This window comes from Cynocephalus volans, chromosome 8, assembly GCF_027409185.1.
Source record: "Cynocephalus volans isolate mCynVol1 chromosome 8, mCynVol1.pri, whole genome shotgun sequence".
In the NCBI taxonomy this organism is placed as follows: domain Eukaryota; kingdom Metazoa; phylum Chordata; class Mammalia; order Dermoptera; family Cynocephalidae; genus Cynocephalus; species Cynocephalus volans.
In genome coordinates, this window is record NC_084467.1 from 129,025,524 (window position 1) to 129,046,128 (window position 20,605).

At 36.3% G+C, this 20,605-nt stretch overlaps 1 protein-coding gene and 1 pseudogene across 1 annotated transcript in view; both read left to right on the plus strand.

Moving 5' to 3' along the window:
* The window catches only part of DNM3 (dynamin 3), a 483,214-nt gene that overhangs the window by 426,451 nt on the left and 36,158 nt on the right, over window positions 1-20,605 (plus strand). The gene's annotated exons all lie outside the window — the stretch shown is intronic.
* LOC134383290 (small ribosomal subunit protein eS24-like) lies at window positions 5,072-5,474 on the plus strand (annotated as a pseudogene).

Consider the following 20,605-nt stretch of genomic DNA (forward strand, 5'->3'; position numbering starts at 1 on the left):
ATATGTTTTCAATGCTATGTGCTTTTTCCTCCCTTTTTGGAATACCCATTATTTGGATATTTGAGTGCTTAAGGTTGTCTGTTACCTCTCTTAGATTTTATTCAGTGTTTTAAATTCTTTTTTTCTTTTCTTTTTTTTTTTTTTTTTGTCCGCCTGTTTATTTCAAACAGCCTGTCTTCAAGGTCAGAAATTCTCTCTTCTGCTTGTTCTAGCCTGCTGGTTAAACTCTGTTGTGTTTTTTTGTTTTGTTTTGTTTTGTTTTGTTTTGTTTTGTTTTGTTTTTCATTGAATGAGTTCTTCAGCTCCGCGAGCTCTACCTCATTCTTTTTTTGGGCATTGATTTCTTTGTACATTTCTTCTTTCAGGTCCTGTATACTTTTTCTCATTTCATTGTGTTGCCTAACTGAGTATTCTTGTATCTCATTAGTTTCCTTAGAATTGTTGCTTGAAATTCCTTGTCAGTCATTTCAAGGACTTCCTGTTCTATAGGATCTAGAGCTTGAGAGTTACTATTATCCTTTGGTGGTGTTGCACTTTCTTGATTTTTCCTATTTCTGGTATCTTTTCTTTGGTGTTTAGTCATTGTGGCAAGGAATTTCATGGTCCACTCATTTGGCCCTAATGTTTGGCTATGATCCTGCACAGACTGTCAATTTGGCACGGCTGCCTCGGTGCCTGTGGGCTGGAGACTGAGGCCTCTCTGGGCAGCGAGGACGGGCCTGGGCTGGGACTTCTGCAGTGGTGCCTACCTGTTCTGATGCAGGTGGCTTGGGGCCCTTGGTCCTGGTGGCTTTAGGGCATTTCTGGGCAGCACACACTGGCCTGGGCTGGGAGTCCTGCAGTGGTGCCTAACAGCTCCAGTGCAGGTGGCTCGGGGTGTGTGGGCCCGGCAGCTTTCAGGCCTCTCTGGGGGCCTCTCTGTATGTCTTGTTTTTAATGTATAACAGTGATCTGGAATATTACCAGTGTTTTCAGTTTAAAGATACATGTGCATACATACACACAGATACTTATATATGTATATAGAGTATATATTAATTGAAAAATAATTGCAATGAAAAGATTTACATTCATTCAGATCAGAACATCTATCCAATCTCCACTAAGTATCTTTAAATTATCTCATTTAATTCTCACAACAAATGCTGTAAGGCAGTGGTTCTCAACTAGGGACATTTGGCAATGTCTAGAGACATATTTGATTGTCACAACTGGGTTGTGGGTAGAGGGCAACTGCCTAGAGGGTAGAGGACAGGGATGCTGCTGAACATCCATAAGGTCCCTCGCAACAAAGAATTACTGTGTCTAAAATGTCAGTAGTAGTGCTATTGAGAATCCCTGCTGTAAGGTAAACATTACTTTCTGCATTTTAGAGATGAAGAAAACACAGCTTAGTAAAGTTAGAAAACTGGCCAAAGTTCACATATCCAATAAGTGAAGTCACTAGAATTTAATTTAAACTCGAGTTTGAATCTAGAGTTCATGTACTTTCTAATATATATACTCAATGTCAGTCTAATTTATTATTATATGCAAATTTAGAATAAACGTCTTTGTGCAAAATGCCTCATCTACATTTCTGATGATTTCCTTAGGGTAGATTTATAGAAGTAGAAAGTATCAAAGGGAATGAATGATTATGGGCTTCTTATAATTTACATATATATAAAATTATGTATAATTTTAAAATAATTACTAACACTAATTTAAGGTTTTTGATTTACATCAACCAACCTACTTTCCTTGAAGCTGGAGCTTATTCACATTCCTCTTATCTTACCTAACTATAGCCTACAGTGACTATTACTGTTTTCTTTTACCTTCTTATTTAAACCTTGCCAGTTTGATAATTTGCCTTTCCCTTTAAAAAAGATTTTTTTTTTTTTTTTGTCTTTTTTGTGACCGGTGCTCAGCCAGTGAGTGCACCGGCCATTCCTATATAGGATCCGACCCGCAGCGGGAGTGTCGCCGCGCTCCCAGCACTGCACTCTCCCAAGTGCGCCACAGGCTCGGCCCTAAAAAAGATTTTTTTTGGCTGCAACGATAGTTTCATTTAACTGCAAACCTATTGACCCTTCTGATTAGAGGGATGAACAAGTGCAGAGTTTTAAAGTGCCAGTCTGAGCTCAAATCCTAGCTCTACCACCGAATAGCTGGGAGACTTTGTGCAGGTTACTCTGAGACTCTCTACTCATTTGTTAAATGTAGCTTGATGACAATACCTACCTCATGAAGACTAAATGAGTTAATATTTGTGAAATATGTAGAACAGTTGCAGAAACAGTAAATTCTCAAAAGATATTGGCTATCTTCAATATCATTATTTTTTGCACTTGCTTTGTGAAAGAGTCATTCATGATTCTGGACCCAGTAATTGCTCTGCTTCCCAATATCATCCTCATCTTCCAAATATCACCTCTTTTCCAAGCTTGCTATATACCAAGGGCTTTACTATTTGATAAGACCCTAATAGATATCAATTGGGCCACCTATTGCTGACTTACTGCTTGGCTTTTACATTCAGAATTTGTTCATGACCTGGCATCTTTGCTCCAGTCTTCCCTAAGCACTGTATTCTCATATACCCTGCTACTAAGCCATTTCCATTTAGGTATTACAGATTACCCTCCTCAATAGTCTCTGGATTTATTTTTTCTTTTTTATTATTATTTTTAATTGACACACAATTAAAGTTCTATATAGCAGCGTTTTCCAAAGTATGATTAGCCTATTTAATAAAGAAGAAGATTTGATGATGAAAAAGTTTTGGGTTACGTTGTGTTCTGTATCTCCTTCTGGTGAGTATATAAGCACTTCAAAGGATTTGAGAAGTACTAGAATAAAGAAATATGAAATTTTTTAACACTGCAATTTCTGAACTTACTTTTATCAAATAACACCCCTCTACACACACTTTTTTTAACACTACCTGTCACCATCTTGTAGTATCAGTGTTCAGTGGGAACACTTTTGTTGAATAGGCAAGAGCAGCCTCTAGCTCAAGGTTTCTCAGAGTGGTTCATCTGCCCTGCATCAGACACACTCAAGTTGCTAGTTAAAAATGCAGATTCCTAGGCCACTCCCAAGTCTTTTGAATTTAAATATCTGGGAATAAGGCCTGATAATATTCATTTTAAACAAGTTGCTAGGGTAATTTTGATAACCTCTAAAGTTTTAAAACTGCTAGTCTAGTTACTAATAGCAGCCAGAGTGTAAGTTACACAATCCAATAGCCTTTGATTTTACTGCGAGGCGGATCGGTGTAATGGTAAGAATCATGCCCTATGTCCAGCTTTACCAGAAATTCAGCTTTTTAATCACATCCCTCCCAAGCCCCTGTCAGCTGAGAGCAATAGCAAATCATTTTGTCAGTAGCTTAGGAGCCTATGAATGGATTCTGTTCACAGCCCTGACGCTGATGGTGGGGGATCATTCAGTTTCCTTATTGAAAGTGACTGTGGCAGTCCCCAGGCTGGAAGGATGATCTAGAGAGGCCTAATACATTTCTTCATGGCACAGGATCAGAGCAGCCACAGGCCACTGGGTGTGTCCTGAGAGCTCATACCAACTCACTCTTTTCCGTATATTTGTTTGTTCAGGGAAGTCATTACCATATCTCTTTGTATTTCTGTGCTAAGGAGTTCTGAAAACTTTCAGGGAGTTTTTCAGATGAACCTAGTGTATACCTAATACTTCATTATGATTTTAATTCTAGAATGAAAGTGAATCTGAACTTGACACATGTAAATAGTAGAAAGTTCATTTGTGCAGGTATATAGTTTTAGTTTGCTTTCTTTTAACCTTCTTCCTTTTTAGAATTATTCTGCTAAATAATATTAACTTGCTAAGAGGTATAGTCACATTTTCTTTCATTGGTGATTTACATACTTCGTACTCTGCCAAGTTTGACCATGATGTTCATTGGCACTTGTTTTTCCAGATAGAAAATAAAGTTCGGTTGGTTTTGAAGGAGAGTTGAGGAGAACCTCTGCCTGTGAAATATTTAGTCATATTTTGGTATGTTAAGTTATTCCTTTTCAACATGTAAAAGACTTTTCCATTCTTGGAATTATTTTAGAGTCTACTTCAAACTAAATTTCCTTCCTGACTTCTTATGGTATTTAAAGTTTATACTTGCTGCACTTGAGGGAAGGGGACATCTTCAGACACTGTTCTTGAAAATTTTTATCCAAATCGTTTTATCTATTTCTGCCTGTTTTCCCACCATTCTGTTTCTAGAACATTGACATTAGTTCATATTGCCTTAGCAGCTTCATCTCTGTCAGTCACCCTTGCCTTCACCCCCCACTTTGTTATCAGCACTGGACAAGTCGGTCTCTTGCTCAGGAACTAATGGTATCCTGGCCTGGCAGGATATCTACTTCATCAGAACAGTGCAGATGGAAATAGATTTTGTCATGCTATGCTTATGGGCCAAAACACCCAGAGGTGTTTTATATATATACACTTTTATATACATACTCTTTTACATATATACACTTGGTGTTCAGCCATATTGTAGGGCAACAGATTCCTGACTCTACCCCCAATTGGGAGATCAGTGTAACCTGCCTAGGTTTTCCCCGTAACCTCCCCGTCTCTGATAGGTGAAGGCAGCCTGAAAGCCAGCCTTCTTTCACACATCATTCCTGTGTATCCTGTTTGTTGGAGGCTGATGTCATTTATTGCTTCTCTTACCTCACATCAGCTCAGTTCAACAAGTTTTTATTGAGCATCTGCTGGGTGCTAAGAATACAAAGATGACTATGTCAATCATGACTTCTATTCTTAAGGAGCTCACTATCAAACAGAAACTTACAATAGAGGGTGATAAAAGATTCATTCAAGGTTCAATGGTTCATAAAGGAGGAGCTCCTGGTAGGTTGGGGGATGGGTGGGAAAGGCATCCTAATGGTTGACACCTCACTTATTGAGATCAGGTGTGGTGGGACATATGTCTGGACAAGAGGCAGAGGATCAGGTTACCAAAGATAGTATACTTCATCCTGTGCCATCAAGAAGCTATGAAAGGCTCTTTCTCTCCCTGGCTGCCAGACGATCAACCACCGTCATGAATGACCCAGTAACTGTCTGGTCCAAGGAGTTCATGAACAACCAACTACTTCAGGGGAAACAAATGGTCATAGATGTCCTTCACCCTGGGAAGGCAATAGTACAAGACAGAAATTCGGAAAAAAGTAGCCAAAATGTACAAGACCACACTGGATGTTATCTTTGTATTTGGATTCAGAACCCATTTTGGTGGTGACAAGACAACTGGCTTTGGCATGATTTATGATTCCTAGGATTGTGCAAAGAAAAATGAACCCAAACATAGACTTGCAAGATATGGCGATTATGAGAAGAAAAAGACCTCTAAGAAACAGCAAAAGGAACACAAGAACAGAATGAAGAAAGTTAGGGGGACTGCAGTGTTGATGCTGACAACAACAGGAGTAAAGATTCCCCAATGACTTTTTCTCCAGGATTGTGCAGATTTTTCACAAGAGGGTTAATAAACTAAAAACTTTAAAAAAAAAGAAGAAGTAAAGAAGTTATGAAAGGACAGAGTAGTGTTTTAGATTGTTCAGTCTAGCAACTGTGTGAAGAATAAATTTTATGAGAGCCAGGAGATTTCTTGTAGTAGTGAAGGAGAGAGGTGGTGAGGACCTGAACCAAGGAGGATTTTAAGGAACAGATGATAATGGAAACAAAAGAAATGTGCCTCTTCCCAATCTTTTAGGTTAGATTCTTTCTGGGAATTTAGTATGTGATCAGAATCATACGTAGGTTGACACATTCCCTTGTGTTATAAATCGTGTGTTGATAGCCTCTCCTCCATAGCAGAAGCACCGCTCTGTCCTCATTGCTGGTCCTGACTTCTGTTTGTTCCTGTCTCCCAGACTGCACCCCTGCCCAGCTGCTGCAGGGCTGCTCTGCTGCTCTAACCATCAAGGTTATGCTGACCATTCTCAGGAGCTTTTCCTGATTACAGCCACGGACAAACAAGGAGCACTTAGCATGACCTTTACAATCTGCATGACACAAAATGAAGAATATATTAGAATAAATTTTATTAACCACTTTTCATTGGTTTTTTTGAGTAATATTTTCTCTCACTAAAATAATGCATTGATACAGTTCTGTAGTTAAAAAAAAAGAAAAGAAAAAAAAAGCAAGCGTGTTGTGGAAGCGATCTATCACAGTCTTGTTCTGTGCCTTGTTCATTGCCTCTCAGTAATCCATAAAGCTGTTTTTTCTGATATGAGCCAGTTCCTTTGTTCCTTTCCTTTTACATTTCTTTTTCTTTCTTTTTTTTTGAATCCAGAGACAGTGTTTTAAGATGGGAAGTTCTTCTTAAAGAAACCTGCAAAATGTATTTTGTCCATTGAGTTAAAAAAAAACTCCACAGCAATAAACTTGGTTTAATGTGGTCAGTTTTATCACAGATCAGGCCTGCCCAAGGCAAGGGAGCTTTGCCAGTAATTTGGGAAGGCTTTGAAGCCACATGCACATGTATACATTAACCTCTGAGACTAACCATAATTTTAATTAACATAAAATAATCTAAAGACGTGCTGATTAGACACTGTGTGACTTGAACAAAGCATTCTGGACAGGGAGCTGGTGGATAGAGAAACTTTGACTATTTCTATCCCCAACCAACAGGGCTTTCTTTAATCATTTAGAGCACATTTTATTTTGCTCAACATTTTTTTCTTGCACAATGTTCTTAAACCAAAAACAACAACATTCCAAAAGCTTTTGCTAATTAAAAAGAGAGGAACTGAAACTGTTATAGATTATGTCAGTTAAACACATTTTAGAAAAACTGTAGAACTTCAGATCTCTCTTAAAGTATATGATTTACACCATATTCCAGTAAATCAGTGCAGGCAGAGAACTTTTCATTCATATCTCTTGTGTGTCATGTGGGGCACACTTAGAGCCGTTGGTTCTCCTAGGGACACAGCAGGAAGAATTAACTTGAGCCAGTGTTGCTTTTTATGATACGTGGTTTTGAGTTTCAGAGGAGCAGAGTGCAGTGTGAATCATGGAAGCAACCAACTGAAAAATTCTCAACCCTGTAACAGAAAGCAGATTTTTTTCCATATTATTTCCAAGTTTTTATTTCACATGCAAGTCTGAGATACAAAATATTCTGTAAAATTGTAAGGAAGCCACAGTAGTTCTTGCTGTTTGGGGATTTCCCAGAGAGAATAATCGTGTTCAGAAAGTTCCTTTTTTTGCCAAAAGGTTTATTATGTGGACTGATCGGCCCAACAAAACAGACAACACCATCTCCATTTTATTATACGTGTTATTTACTGGGGTTTCCCTGAAGAAAGCTTAAGAATTCTTTCCCCATGAGTCACTGACCAAGTAATTGTTTTTTTAAAATATAAACTTTCCTTCAGCTGGTCAATTTGGAACACAGTCTTCTCATCTTCTGCTCACTTTGGGGCTGCTTTGCCTTCATCTGTAAATGATCATGACTATAGCCAAATTGAGCGACTTGAATGTAGCCAATTTCTTTCCATTTAATGCTCAAGTTTAAGAAATCAACAGCCTGACCAGGCAGGACTCAGAAGACTCCATCCTCTGAACATGACCTACATAATTATAATTTCATTGCTTTGGCAAAATGCCCCTCCTTGGTTTAATTTCTGCTGGAATTAATGAGATGGGGAATTGTGCCCTTTTTTGCCAAGAATTATCGGTGGTTGCTGTGCCCAGGTTATGTTAACCTTTTACAAAGGTTGTCAGTGGGTTAGAAGTGTTGTCTTTTACTCTCTTTTTTTTATTGAACAATAAGCTGTAATGGTTGTCCTTGCTAGTGGCTAAACTACCTAATTAAATATTGACACCTTAACAAATGTATCAATATGAATGTTAATCAGTTAGCTTTTTCTCCACGAAAATGGCCATATAATTGCAATCATCCAATCTGAAGGAGAAATGTTGTTTTAGAGAATATTTCTGAACCCCTTTCCACCCACTTTCCCAGTGGCTATAAGAAGGCTGCTGTTGCCAACTGAGTGGTCTAGAGTTCCTGTTAATTACCTCCTTCCACAGCTTTTGATTTGGAGCCCAACTGATGGCGCCAGAGGCTGAACCACAGTCAGATCTAGAGGCCCCTGATTTGCCAAATGGAATCTATGCAGTTTGTTTTCTTTCTCACAGTGTTTTTATGACGAGTCTATTTCAAACTGGAAATAAACTAGGAATTACTTCAAAATATTAATGGCTGATGGTTTAAATTTTGAGGAAAATCGCCATCAGAATACTAAATTCTGTTGCCCTCATATGCATATATATGTACATGTGCTCCCAAAAGGCTACATGTGAATATATCACAAAATACACCTTTCTAAAGACACTGGAGTTATTTTAATTATACTCCACTAAGTACACTCCTACCAAAAGCTTTCAGAATACTTCATATTTTATAGCCTTATAAATGTTTTTTTCTATTGTCTGTTGATAATTAATGTGTAGGGTCTCATGTCCAAATCAGATGTGCTTAGAATTTTTGCTAAACTGGCATCCTTTTAAAATATAGCTTGGAAAAGAAGACATAATGGTATTCAGAGAGGGAATAATTACCTTTTTAGAAGATTCAGAGACATTAGCCTGAGACCCTAAGAATTAATAATCTCTCCATTGCATAGAAAAAAATTAAAAAGAAAGCTTTAGTTTTATCACATTTAAAAATGTTTATTCCTCAAAACATATTTTCTCAGGTGTACCTTGCTTTCTTATTTGAGATTCCTTCAGAAAGGGAAATTGGTTATGCTAGAGAAGATAATGTTAGAAGACAACTGTGCAAAATAGAAAGATTTCAAATAAACAACCTAATGCTACACCTCAAAGAATTAGAAAAACAAGAACAATCCAATCCCAAAATTAGTAGATGGAAAGATGTAATTAAGATCAAAGCAGAACTAAATGAAATAGAAACCCCCAAAATAATATAAAAGATTGATGAAACAAAAAGTTGGATTTTAAAGAAGATAAACAATAAAACGGGGAAGAGAAAAGACCCAAATGACAAAAATTAGAAGTGGAAAAGGAGACATTATAACCGATACCACAGAAACACAAAGAATCATTAGAGAGTATTATAAACAACTATATGCCAACAAATTTGAAAACCTGGAGGAAATAGACGACAACCGTGAATTAAGGGCTTCCTAAGTGAACCACCCACTTTTCTCCCTGTTAATTTGGTTCCAAAGCATTTGGGGTGGTATGGTAATAAGTCAAGCATTTCAAAATCTATAGACAGAGAGAATAGAAATTTAGCTCTCAGCTTTCTTTATTGATGGGAAGTCAGAAAGTTGTGCATAATTTTAAGGAGCAGATAATCTAAAACACACACACACACACACACACACACACACACACACACACACACACACACACACACACACACACACTGTTAACCATGAGAATAAGTCTTCTTCATCAAATTTGCCAAACTCTTAAGTGTAATTGTGCCACTTCATTCATTTATTCATTATGCAGACATTTAGTTAGCACCTTCCTTGGGTCCAGCACTGTGTTTAATCCTGGACATATAGGCTCTGTTCTCAAAGAGCACTCAGTCTAGTAGGGGAGACTGATAAGAAAATCATTTCACATAACCTTGTATGATAATTCCTATAATAGTTATGTTAGGAAGTAGAGATGAGAGGTGCCTAATTATGTTTTTCTGACAAGCAAAGATGGATCAGAAAATGCTTTAAAGAGCCAGCGACTTTTGAGATGACTTTTGAAGGATACAGGTAAGAAGCTGGAAGAAGACTGGGAAAGGGGAATTGATCCCAGGTAGAGGAAGAGTATAAGTAAAATGCAGAGAAATGAGAGTGCATTGGGAGAACTGAAGGTAGATGGCTGGGGCTGCATGAAGTGTGTATGAAGATGTGCAGAGGAGGCTGAGGGGAGGAGAAGGTAGACAGAGAAAAAATCTTGCTCAGCAGGAGGACTTTATTCTAAGAGCACTATGGAGTCACTGAAGAAATTTAAACATGAGATCATCTTTATATTTTGGTAAGAGCATTATACTAAGAGTGAGTAAATACATTAGGATGTAGGACTAAAGAATAAGATGCTGTTGATCTTATATAAATAAGTGTTGAAATGGAGACAGATAGACTTCTATTTTCAAAAGAATGACAGGCCAGACACCCTGATGGACACCCACACACAATTACAGTTAGAATTCTGAACAAAATATATAAAATTTGTTTTTAGATGCATTGCCAAAGTAGGTTGAAAGGAAAAATCCACAGAGGCCAGAAACTGAAGTGACATCAGGAAACCTGGGAGTTGAGCAATATCCCGGACTGGTTTTTATCCTGAGGACTTCACCAAGACTCTGGAGATCTTGAGTCTTCATCATAGTGGCTGAAGAAGGCCTGGGAAATAGGTGTAAAGCTTGGGACACTTCTAGTTCTAAGGAGTCTAATAGGAAACTGTCACAAAAGACTGGTACTAGAAAAAAACTGTACCCATGTCTAAGAATATACTAGAAATTAACCCAATGTCTAGAAGGATGCAAGGACATAATCTTGTATTGACCTTGTCATTAAATGGAAGGGGAGTGATGGTGGTAATCTGCCTTTAAATTATACAACCACAAGTCTGTCCTCATTTGAGTGTAAGGTCTTAATTCACACTACATGTATGTTATGAAAAACCTCAAGTACAAAATTTAATTCTTCTGGGTTAGTAGTACCCCTACAGAAACAAACATAAATCCTCTCTGGACACATGCCAAGTTTTCCCCAGGCCTTCACTCCCCCAGACAGAGTTCCATGGAAAATAAATAGTTCACAAGGAACAAAAGAAAGGAGGACATTAAGAAACAAGCCACCACTGAGAACAGGAGAAACAATAGACGGTGAAATCAGATCTGTTAAGATAAGATATTGGATTTTTTAAGTACAGAAATAAAATTAAGATGTTTGATATGTTTAGAAATAAGCACAGTAAGTATAAGTGAGAAATATGAGGAAGATTGGAAGGGAAGTAACTTCTAGAAATAAAATACACATATTGAAATGAAAAATTCAATCAAAAGATTCAATGAAGCACAATAGATGTAGCTGAATGAAGAATTAGTGAACTGGAAAATCTGTAGTGATATGAATGCACTGACCAGAAGAAAGCCCAGGCCAGAATAAAACCTCAAAAGAAAAATATTGAAATCATAGATTGAGTTAGATGAGGTCTAAGATATTTCTAATCAGAGTTCTAGAAGAAGATAATAGAGAGAATGGGGAAAGGCAATGTTCAAAGAAGGACCAACATAATGTTTATAACAGCACTGTTAGAGTAGTGAAAATCCAGAAAGAACCTAAATGGTCATCAGTGGAAGGGCAAAAGAATAAATTGTGGTATATTTACACAGTGGAGTATTACATAGCATCCCAAGCAAGTGAACTTCAGTACATTCAACAGTATGCATGAACTAGTAATATAAATGAAAAAGATTATACATAGTATATTCTTTTTTATGAAATTAAAAATAAAACTGGTAAAAAGTCTCTTTAAGACTACATATAGAGCCAAGGATTATGGTTAATCTACCTACAAAGAAGAGGAATTAGACAGACCATTGATTAGTTAAACTGTACAATATTATTCAAAAGATAAATGGTAGAGCCAGGACTCAGGTCCATGTCTTCTGATTCTTATGCCCATGTTCTTTCTAATATTCCACCAACATTTATCATACATCCAGAACATTTTGGGTTTGAAAATGTATTTGCAAACCAGAAAAATAACAGAATCAAGGAACCCAATAATCTGAAAAGCTGGAAAAGTTAGTAATAATCTGTTTAACATATGAAAAGTTCAGTAATATTTATTTAGACAAAAGAGATGAGGGATCTAACATTTATTTAATTCCTAAGTATGTTCCAGGCATAGTGCTGGTGCTTTAAAAATCTTATTCAGTTCCCACAACAAATATTTATGGGTTGGAGTCTTTATTTCCATTATTTGGTGGGAGACCAAGGCTTAGAAAGATTAAATAATTTACCCAATTTCACATGGCTGGTAAGTAGTAAATTCAAATTCTGGAGAGGTGCGACCAGTCCCACCTGACCCACCATCTTCCCAGTAGCATTGTCAATAAATGAATAATGTAATATATAATACTTAAGTTGTCCCCAAACAAAATACTTTCTGGATAACCTTCTGATACCACTACTCCCAATGTCAGGGGTTCCTGCCCCCAGTGACATGCCCAGGAATATCAGTTCTTTCTTTGCACTTCTCTGCATTTCTTTTCCACTTGGATACTCTACCAGTTCCTCCACCACATATTTGATCATTCGTTTAAAGTATACTGACTATTTTCTAATGGTGCAAAGGTTTTGAGTCCTGGCTTTTACATTTACTAGAAAAATTACTGAATCCATTTGAGCCCCAATTTCCTCATATTCAAACAGGGATAATAACACATACCCTTCAAGGATTCTTGAAATGATTCAATGAGAAAATTAAATCAAGCAGGGTCTTAATTTAGTCCCTGGTACTTAGAAGTTCTCAGTAAGTGATTGCTGCTACTATTATTAGAACCATAACAGGTACAGAGACAGCTTTTACAAGGGTATTCATTTTCTCCTCCTAGTTTACCTAAGAATAAGTGGCCCATCTTTATTTAGTCTAATGGTTGTGGTCTGATGTAGTCTTGGACCTAGTTATCATTAATTTTAGCTCATTTTAATAAGAAAATAATTATAAAATATTCTTTTCTGAATTTCACATCAAGATAATATGAATATAGCACTGCATTACCAAATATCTACTTTCTAAATTGAAGTTAAAAATCCCAGACTTTCAGACCCTGAGTTGAATTCACTAGAATGGGATAAATGAAGACAATGTTCACTAAGCTTCTAAAGAATCCATATGTTAGTTAGTTCAGATTGCCCAAGGAGTGTTTTTGCCTTCAAGATTTATTATTCTTAATTAAGTGGTTTTGTAAAAAATTATTTTAATGGTACAATGATATGTGAAAAGAATTGCTATATAATGCCAGGGGTTAGAAACATAAAACACCAAATAGTATACATATAGAAAACTTGTCCTGAGGCCAAAAGAAGAGGAAGGAAGAGCAGAAGAAACATTATACCGAATCAGTAAACATGTACATTTCAGTAACATGTACATTATGTGAGGCACGTCCACGTAATACATTTGAAATGTTAAATTGCTATAGAAAATTTATTATCTGAAAATAAAAGTGCCTATTCTTTTTTTTCAACTTGTGTGAACTTGATAATCCTAGTAGACAGGAATTTTTATAATATATTTTACCTTTCAGCCAATCACGCTATCATTTTTTTCCAAACAAAAAAGATAATAAATAAAACCTCTGAAGAATGTCTTCCTTCTACTGGATGGTTGGTGGTGGTTGACGTGGAGTTTCAGTCCTCCTTCAGGACTTTTTGGCATAGTAACAAAATTGTGAAGTTGCTCACATTTATATACCCTTCCATTTTATCTTGTTTGTTTGTGTTTCTTGTAGTTGGAATATTCTTCCTGCTAATGACTTAATATGCAGTTGAACTGAGAGAGCTGGATTTTTTTATTCTTTGCAAACTAACATTCTGTGCCACTTAATTATTTATGTAGCATGCAAGCTTTTAGAAGATTGCTTAACTATCACCGTATTACTAGAGAGGCAGAAAGGAAGTTATTAGCTTTGGGGAAAAAAATAGCATAGAACATTTCTCCAAGGAGCCCAGCAATGTGGTAAAGTATCTAGATAATCTTTTAGGATATCAGAGAGTGGGGTATGCTAGAGGACTAATAAAAGAAAAAGGCTTCAGTTCTTACACTATACGTACTTTATAAAAAGGATTTTGCGGTCTTTTACAGTAGACACAATCCATAAAATCTTTTTATATCAGCAGGGAATTTATCTATCTGCATATACATGGAGTCTGGCGGCTGTTAACAGCATAAGATAACACTGCTGAATAGTTCAGGATGCAGGGATAAGGAATATCATTCTATCATTCCCAACTGAATCAACATCAGAAAGTGCAGGCAGGCTAAATAGAATTATCCAAAATGAAGCCTGTCTGAAATCCCAAGTCTCCCAGTGAAAAAAGTGCTAGTCACCTCTTCTTCCTACTTTCGGCTGAAATTCATTTGCATCTTCTGACATCCTTTAAATTATTACCCTCTTGGGAAAGTCTGCAATCCCCATAGAACACTTAAAAACATTCAGTTGTTTCTGATCAGACCTATGGTGTTTGTAGTTCCCCTGACTCATATTTTAGTATCCCAGCAAAGGAAACACACTGCCAAAAATATTTCAAATGTTTACCATCTAGGTTCTCTTGGTTTCAGGGAATTCCTATAGCAGTTTTTAAAATCTAGATATCTACTTATGCTATATAAAGGTCTTAATTCCAGAAGGCTGACTCTTATCTGACCTTTTAGAATGATAAATCTAATAGAATTTCTTGTGTGACAGAGAAAACGCCAACTAGTGAGTTTCAAAACTTCAACTACAGGGTAACCGATGGCCTTCTCCAAATATCTGTTAAAATTTTAATATAACAAATGCTAGGATTTGTTTTTAAGTAAAATTGTTTAGCAGCAAGAATTTAGCACTTTCAAAGCAGCCACATGGTCTGTTGCCCAGGACTCCCTTAAAGATTGTTTTGCTGAATCTGTTCGACATCTGTCAGCATTTTCAGTATAAACCATCAGCTCAAAAAAATTCTTCAGGCTGCAACTTGATACATCAGGTCTCGGCTTAGGAGTTTTTACTTATTTTCAGGAAAATAACTTTGGATGTTTTCAAGTGCTATAGGAAAAATTTAATAGACCATTTCAAGATACCCTCTTACTTTATACATAGGTAAAAGGAAAACAGACTTCTCCCCGACTAAAATGAACAGGAAATATCTAAACAATTTGGTAGTTGTAAAGTTTTCTTTACACTGGATTGCTGAAACAGGATGTCTTTATTGGAGCTATATGACCACATTCTTAGTAGAATGGTATATGGAACTCTGCCCAGCTTTAATGCCGGAGGTCAGAATGTGCCCACCTCTTGGCAGCTGAGAATGAATGGCTTAAGTGACAAATTCCAATCCTTCAGCTTCCCAGATCATTGTACTGCAAGAGGAGACTAATACAATAAACAGCAGTTTGCCAAAAGGCATAGTGATCCACTGGTGGATTGTGGTTTTGCACAGCTTCGACATACATTATCCTGACGTCTAAAATTACTTCTCAGAGTACAGCTGTGTGTGTGATACTGGACTTCATTCCACTAGATGATCCCATGTAGTCCACTTACAATAGGAATGCACTTTTGAACTTAAAGCTGCCACTACAAATCTCACTGTGAGTGTAAGAATTCATGAAGAGTTCAAGTTTATTGGTTTATAAGGACTTGCCTATGAAGGTAGAGAGATTGTATTTTTAAATTGTCATGGCATTCAAGATGGAAAAATCATCTCCGTGAATGAAGTTCTGACTTTTTTTGTTGACTATTTGTAATGTGAATTTTTCTTTTTCTTTTCATTTGAATATTAAATTGGAAATAGGCAGAGGATGAGCAGGCCTTCCACATTACCAGTCCCCTGTATGGGTTGTCTATGTTGCAGAACTTCTTTGAACTAAAGATTCCCTAAATCACTACAGCATAACCCTTGGCAGGGGGAAGCCCTCAAAAACATAGGAACAAAACTGTAGTAAAACTGAGCTACTGAGCACCTTAGTATACATGATGCTAACCGTAGCTAACATAATATTTTAACCAGTAAGGGTGTGTCTTTTGAGGCTGTCTGGGATATACCTCTGGTTGTAGAAATACCAAGTGACTCAGCTTCAGTAGTTAGAGTGGTAAGGAAAAAATTATGCCTCTTTCCTTTAGTAATTCTGGTGAACCCTTAGAAGATACAGCCCTAATAAAAATGAAGTGCAGACCAAATAGTCTTGAAAATTCTTTCCAATAGATACAAGGAAACTCAACAGTAATCTGATCATTTCAGTTCCCTAAGAAACATTCCATGTTTTCCCACTCAGCATGGTGGAGGAGGCCCTCTTTTTCAAGTCCCCATCTCAAGCCGTTTCTCTTCTTCCTCCCGGCCACGTGCACATACCCCTGATGCTGCATCCACCAAGCAACCACACCCCCATGCCATAGGTGCACCATGCTCTCCGCATTTCTGCACCTTTGCACATGTAGTTCCTCCTGCCTGAAGACTCTTTCATTCTATACCTAATGAAGGCCTTCCTACTCATCAAAACCCTGATCACTATCCAATAAATACACACTTCCTTTTTGCATTCTTTGGGATGTATAGATTTGACTACTACTGGTTTATAATCGAAATTTGTCTTCATTTCTCATAACAGTCCTAAGATGTATGCCAGTCTTGTCACACTAATAATGAAAATAAAGTTCGTAGACAGAAAATTATATGGCTGAGTATTAAAAGCATAAAGGAAGCTAAGGGTTTTTCTTCAGAGCTTTTACTCATTTTCATATCTAATATTGAATAAAATAGTCAACATGTATACAGAGTAGCACCTAGCTGAATTATATCCATATGGTTCCCTGACTTAATCACGGATTCTTCTATTCAAATAGGATTTTCCTCCTCATAGAGATAGGAAAATTCCCCAGTTCCCCAATTTTCCTTATTGATTTGTGCTTATTGATCACTGAACTTAGAGCTTAGAAACCCGAATTTCGATCCTAGCTCTTCAGCTTCTAAGGCCTTGAGAAAATTATGCAACTTTTTGACCCTTATTTTCTTAAAAAATGTAGTAAGCCGACCTATATCATGAAGTTCATCTAATGTTCAAAACAAATTATATACATAAAACAACTTGAAAAATATATCCCTCTACATTATACAAAGCATGTATTCATATTTATATGAATAGTACACAGTATTATTACAGGCATCTAAGGAAACTAGACTCAACATGGAACATTTGGCCAAAAAGTGGTGGTTAGGATACAAATTGCTTTCAGTTTTAACCTCTTATTGCACTTATTCATGGTTTACAATGTGTTTTGTAAGGATCAGTAACTATTCTGAAATAGCTTATAATAGTGCTAACACATAGCAGTACTCGATACATAAATGTGTTGATGTGTGTATGTGTATTTTATAAGACATTTTTGCCATAGAATATCTGAAGAAGAAAAGGCTAAGCACCAATCAGAACTCTCAGATCTTTATTATTCTAAACTATAGTAAGTCCATAAAGACACGTGAACATTGATTTCTGGCAGTTTTTTTAGACTAGCTCCCTTGACTTAAAACATCTATAAATATTGAGGACAATGTGACAAGGCTCTTTTAAATTTCCGATTGAACCCACAGGAAGATGAGAAATCTCTGGGGGAGGAAATAAACCGGGAGCTGGAAAGCAGAGGGTTAAGCCTTTGGTGAAGCTGCAACTGTCCTTGGGGCATTTGCTATCACTGTACCTGAGAGCTTTGGGTTTACATAGTCAAATAGGGATAGGAGAACAGGCCTCAACCAGAACAAGTTGGGAAATTGGAACCAAGACCCCTGCAGTAAGCCGGATCCTCAGAGAGTTACACCTTTAGTGAAAATGTTAGTTTGCTTGAAAATTCCGCTTGCCAGTAAAAGGAGAAAACAAGGAAAGTTATCTGTCTCTTCCCAGGTGGAAGGAAAGAAAAGTCTTTGAGAATCCATTTTTATAGGTCTTCCATCATGTCATTTGGGGTTCAAATATGTGCCATTTACTTGGTCAAGCAGGACCAAAGCTGAGAAATTAACTTAAAATGGATGCAGGTTGCAAGTAGTGCTGGGAGCCTATAGAAACATCAATACACTGTAGAGGAACACACCCTCAAATCAAACCTAATAGGAATCACACAAATAAGGCCCAGCTGAACATAAATACACAATCAAGCATTTAAAAGGAAACACAAAAACTTAACCATGAGCTCATTGAAATTAGAGCTTAGAAACCTAAATTCTCCATCAAGAGATTAACAAACAGTAGAAAAGTTTGGACAATGTTTAAAAGATTTAAAGAAATAAAAAAGCAAATCATAAATTTGAGAAAGGAACCCTATTTTTTTAAAAGAGCACATATTTTTAAATAACTTAGAAATGAAAAATGCAATTATTGAAATTAAAACTTTATGAATAGATTAAACAGCTAAAGAGAGACTAAGTAAAATGGGTTATACACAGTAGTATGCTCTTCCATGTTTAATAAGTAGCTCTACAGGATGAATTTAAAAAGCTTTGTTCAGTAGCATTTGCCAATTTCCATGGTGTAATTACTCCCACCATGGCTGATGGTAAGCTACCAATGTGATGTCAGTAAATGCAGAATTGGGAAGAGATGTGTACAGTTGTTTCTTATGAGCTGCTATAAGCCAGCTCCTGCACACAATTGGATATGAAACTGAATTAGAGACAGAGATAGGAAATTTATATGAGACATGAAGGATAGGATGTGAAGGTCTAGTATGTATTCAGTCATCTTTCTAAAAGAAAATAAGAACATGACTAAAATATTATCAGAATTGATGAAAGTAATGAAATCTAACATCTAACATGTGTTAGAAAGTAATGTTATCTAACACAGATAACACGCAGATGCATATTATAATGAAACTGCAGAACACCAAAGCCAAAGAGACAACCTTAAAAGTATCCAGAGCAAAAAGATATCAACTAACAATGAACGAACAACAGTTAAACCTTCTTCTTAAAAGCAACAGTGGAAACCAGAAATAATAGAATAATCATCAAAGTACAGAGAGAAACACTGCCAACCTAGAGCTGCATACCTAATTAAAGTATTATTTTAAAGTGAGGGCCTAAAGAAAACATTATTAGACCAGAAAAACAGAGAGTTTACAACCAAAGGTAAAGCAATGAAAGGAAAAAAATTGTACTTTACGAAGAAGGAAAAAGGACCAGAAAGAATATGGACAAGGAAATGGGTAGACATTTAGGTAAATCAAAGCTAATGTTAAAACAATAATGATAATAATGCATGGTAATTAAAAGCCATATGAAGAGTGATTTTTATTTTCCCACAAATACTAAACAGCTTAATATGCATTTAATTTAATTATATCACCATTTAGAGGTTTAAATCATCTATTGCTCACTTTTGACTTACAAAACAATCAGGAAAAAAACATTAAACATTTTGATATAAGATTTACTTATTTTAATCCAAGTTACACTTTGCTAAACATACTGAAAATTTGGGTGGGTTTTTAATTTGTAATGAAAGATCTGTAGACAGTTCAGATTTTTGTATACATAGATAGATATTTCTTGTTGGTCTTGAACATTCAGTTATGTGATTTCATTTCATCATCTAACAAGGATTTCCAATTTAGAGTGAGCTGAGAAAGCTACTATATTATATTGAAGCTTTTGGTTGTGAAAAAATTTACCCCCAAAATATTGGAAGTGCAGGGCCTTTGTTTCTCCCTACCCAAATGCTGGTGACTTTTTGCCACTGGGAGAGTTGTGGACTACTGTGACTCACAGAAAAAGATAAGGTTATTTTATACTATTTGCCAATAGAAAGAACCAGAGGTCCTTGGAGAAATTCCAGGACTGGAGCAGAGAAAGTACAAGATGAGCCTGGAATATCTCATGGTGCCAGAAAGTAAGGAAGTGCTTAGAAAATTATGGGGGACCAAATGAAAAGGATACAAGAGGCAACTTGAAGGAGGCTCCCAGTGACTAAATAATTTCAGCAACAAAATAATGATAGTAATGGATTTGAATGCATAGGATAAAATAAGAATCCATACTTACATAAATAAATAATTGAATAAATAATCAAATGGGGAAGGGAAAGCTCTTCCTCGAAATATAATTACAATTAATAAATGTAGAAGAAGATAGAAATTTAAAAATCACCATTTGCAAAACATCACAGAAATAATTGTTTCTTAAATCATCAATGGGTGTTAAAATGAGTAGGTGAAAGTACGATGAGAAACAGGATATTCACATAGCTTCAAAATATCACCCACAAGGTACTTATTAATTCCAAAGGGGAAAAAATCGAAACTTTACAGTGGAGAAACCTGCAAGATGCCATCTTAACCAAAAGTTAACATCACTAGTAATAAGACAGATTGACATCGCACTTCTCCTGATTTAATGCACTGAGAAAGACATACTATATATGTGATTTTCTTGCCAAAAATGTACAACCAGAAATAAATAATGAGAAAACATCAGCTAAACTCAAATTGAAGGAAGGATACTGTACAAAACAACTGGTCAATACTCTTTAAAGGTGTTAGGGTCATAAAAGATGAAAAAAGACTGAGGTGTTGCTCCAAATTAAAGGATGCCAAGAGACATAACAATTAAACACATTGTGTGATCCAGCATCAGATCCTAGACCACAGTATCATAATGATGTCAATTTCATGATCTTGATCATGGTTGTGTAGTTTCGTAAGATGTTAACATTTGAGAAATCTAAGTGGAGTATATATAGGAAATTTTTATATTAATTTTACAAACTTTTTATAAGACTGAAATTATTTCAAGGTGATTTTTTTTTTACAAGTCAAAGATAGGGTTAT